Source organism: Haemaphysalis longicornis, unplaced genomic scaffold, assembly GCF_048455015.1.
Source record: "Haemaphysalis longicornis isolate Haplotype H1 unplaced genomic scaffold, Haemaphysalis longicornis Haplotype H1 scaffold_15, whole genome shotgun sequence".
NCBI lineage: Eukaryota > Metazoa > Arthropoda > Arachnida > Ixodida > Ixodidae > Haemaphysalis > Haemaphysalis longicornis.
In genome coordinates this window covers 2846405-2850200 of record NW_027526257.1, presented here as the reverse complement: position 1 = coordinate 2850200, position 3796 = coordinate 2846405, and positions in this window count along the sequence as shown.

The following is a 3796-nucleotide window of genomic DNA, read 5'->3' as shown; positions in this document are numbered from 1 at the left end:
TTCTTAGAGTGCTAATTAGGACCGATTCACGCGATGGAGAAAACATGTCTTCCCGGGGTGAGGAGGCCGCCCACAAAACTGGTTTATAAGCCCCGCCCTTCAGTGCGGCTAGTCTGCGTACAATCTGTGCCGAAATTCCGTCAAATTTTCACGCACGAATCCAGGCCGGATCAACGCGTTCCCAACAAGACTGTGAACGATAATGGGAGAGGATCCCCGCGCGCTTCTCGTCTCCCTCAACCCGGTGGCTAGCCGTGTGGCTGCCGCGCGCATAAGTACGTCCCTTGACGGCACCACGCTGTGACCTTTTGAAGGTTAACATATTTCTCAGCCTCCAGTGCTCTTCTCGTCCGTCGCTTGAATCCCATAATAATGTAGGTCAGTAAAGAGGCTGACTTACGTGCCTGCGTAAATGTGTCTTTTCCCAAGCCTGAATGTTCACACAGGCATATCAAAATTTTATTGTATGTTTAGCGTTTATCCCACAGTTTCGTTTGTCACGGGGGTCCTCATAGCGTACTTGAAAATGTGCATTTGTGAAAATATCCTAGAACAGCCGAGTAAAATTTAAAACTTTGTGATACCTTGCAGGAGTAGCAGACTGTAATCTGATAGCGATCACAACTTTAGGGCGTTTCGGAAAACTCAGCTCCAGGCGCATGATGAAAGGCGGCGGCGCACACGTGATTAAATTTGAACGCTATTGATTGGACTTGAATATTTTGGGCAGATACAGCGGCAGTGTGCTGCCTGCCGTCCTGTACAATTTTAGCCACAAGAAAGCTTGAAATCCAAGTGGGAAATCAAGCAGCAAGGAAATCTACCAATTATCTCAATAAATATTTCCGCGTTTGGCAACTAAAACAAAGTTGGTGTCTCGGCTGCGTGATAGCGAGACCAGCTAAAAAATCGCCCTCATCGGAGCGAAGCTTTTCACCTAAAATCGTGTTATTGCAACGTAACTTGCGCCCAATAGTGATGCACAGCAGATATGAGAATTTAGCTGATATTCAAATGGACTGGTTTAATTTCCAAGTAGCATACACAATGCTAAATTAAAGTTTTTTTAACACGTGCAAACACTACCCTTAGTAACAAGGCCTCATTGTTTGGGATCCGCTGGGTTACTCATGCTTGCAGGTGCGGAAGAAATATTCAAAGTATCTTACAGGCCCAGCAGGGCATTTCGTAAGGGGGGCAAGAAGAGCAGATAATCAAAAAGTAACAACAGAAGTTATACGAAACTAGATATATAACACAGCTACAATACAATATTGTCGTTGTCTTTACCCCTACCCCAAAACGACCGTTTAAACTGTTTCAATAGTGCAGCTACATAAAAAGTTCGGTTTGCTTAAATACAAACGCCGGTTTTAGTGCGAAAGCCCCGATTTTCTATTATGTTTAAACGGATTTGTTCACACTTTTCACAAAAAAGGCATTTTCGTACCCTTCAGGTGTTACAACTGTTCCGGGTGTCTCATATAGCATGAAGTCCTCAAAGAGAAAGCAGACAAACGACAGCAATGTTTGCCATACCGACTGCATAAATAACACCACAAGTTTCCCAGGCCTGTACGGTGACAGGGATGATAATTCGGCGCCTAGTGTAACACTGGAATCGCACTCTCAGAGCATGAGTAATTTTGTTGTCTCGGCCGCATTGTCGCGAAGGGGGGAACGGTTGCTCACCATATGATTGCGCTTTCGGAGTGCAGAGCAACAACTTGTATTTTTTGATGTGTGACACAATTAGGCGAGGCAATATGTTTCATTCGGCACAGTTAAAAAAAGGCAACTTTACGTGTTTACAGTGCGCAGTTGGCGATACGTTTGGTATTATTTTCCGTGTCCCTTTCACGCAAAACCTTTTGGTTACCTTTAATGGAGCTGAAGGGAAATAAACGACCAGCATCACTTCCGAATACTTAAAGCAATTGCTTCGTAACGGAAGAAAAAAAAAGATAACCGTGCTTGAATTTATACCAATTCTTCGCGTCTTTCCAAATGCCTATGCGTAAGCAACTAGTTGACACGCTTTGTTAGCAAAGAGGCACCTTGGCACGCCAAAAGGCTCGGGCGAGTACGCGGGTGGTCCACTCTCTTTCAGTTTACTCGCTTCAAAGGGGCGTTGTTTCATTAAGGGTATCGGAGTCTATGTCAGCCTGCTTTCGCTAATATTGACAGTCGTTTTTCTATATTGTTATTAATTCTTTTTATCAATTTTACTTTTGTCTTCCTATTTTTAACACACTTCATCGGCGGTGGTTCATTATTGTGCAGTGCGAGACGCTTTCCCATGACCTCATTCTAGGAGCTGAGCCAACGCTTATCGCGGAGCCTCTTTCGCGCGTTACTCTAATCTTCAAGGTCGAATCGTATATATTAAGGAGTGAAATAGAAAGTCGTTTCACAAGGTTGCATCGGAAGGGTAGCATTCGAATGCCGGAGCGCCGCTGTTTGTCCACGGTACCACAGTACGCACTTTGGATATACCGCCGCCAGTGCCTCACGCAGGAAATCTAAGTCGCGCCATCCCAACTCGTTTTCTTTCTCGCGGTGCATTCATCTCTGACCTGTGATAAAGTATCTCTCTCTCTCTCTCTCTCTCTCTCTCTCTCTCTCTCTCTCTCTCTCTCTCTCTCTCTCTCTCCCTCTCTCTCTCTCTCTCTCTCTCTCTCTCTCTCTCTATCTCTCTCTCTCTCTCTCTCTCTCTCTCTCTCGTATTTTGCTTTCATTTAAAGGCGCCATGCCACAAAAGAACGACGCTGGCTAAAAATGAATTTGAATGCCTTCGGCAGCTTCCGTCAGCACCTGCAATTTGCAGGTACTAGATTTTTCGGTACTACACCGGTACTAGATTTGTCGATGAACAGAAAATTATTCAATGTCTGCGTCAATGAATGGCTGATATTTTCACTGACTGAAACAGATGAGTTGATGATCCTCGTTATCAAGCGTAGGATACCCCTGGCTGGTATGTTCCTTTGTGTGGGTAATAACCCTGTGGTTGGCTTAAAACTCGGTCATATTCATATTCCGACTGCATATTTCCTGGTATTCACATTACAGTAACCGGGTTCAATTTCCACCGGTTGGGGAACTTCAGACGTAAGCTGTTGATTGAATAAAAAGCCTAATGGCTTCATTTACGATAGATAAGTACAAAATGCATATTGCTGAATCCTGTTTGAGTATGTGAATTGGAAACAACGAGATACTGCAAAACACATCAATTTCCTTACCTTTGACCTGTCTCGCTGCATCGCGCGTGTCTTCCAATGAAGCTTCGGTGGCGTTCCGGCAGGACGGAGCGCGTTTAGCCTACGGAAAGGTATCCTTACACCGGACTTTGTGCCATTTCACACTGCGGGAAACAACAGGACAGACTGACCACGCCGAAATGTTTTCTGATCGGGTACAGAAGTTGGTCGCCACAAGACACAAAATATTGAAATATCTTAATCTGGGGCGCATACACACACCCACCAAAATCGGCGCAATGACCTATAAAAAAAGACATCGCTCGCACAACAGTTACACAGAATGTTAGGATACCTAGACTAAGATTTTGACTACTACAGCTGTAATTGTTTTTGACGCTCCTTAGTGCCACTCATTACTCAAAACAATACCTGTAGCTATCAAAAATTGCAGGTTCTCAGGTCGGTTGCCTAAACGAGGCAACATAATTATCAAAGCCCTACACTAGTTTTTGTGTAGCAAACAGTGACGTTGCAACGAGTCTCATAAAATAGATGTTTGCCTGGGTCATGCCCAGTCAAGATTTAACTAA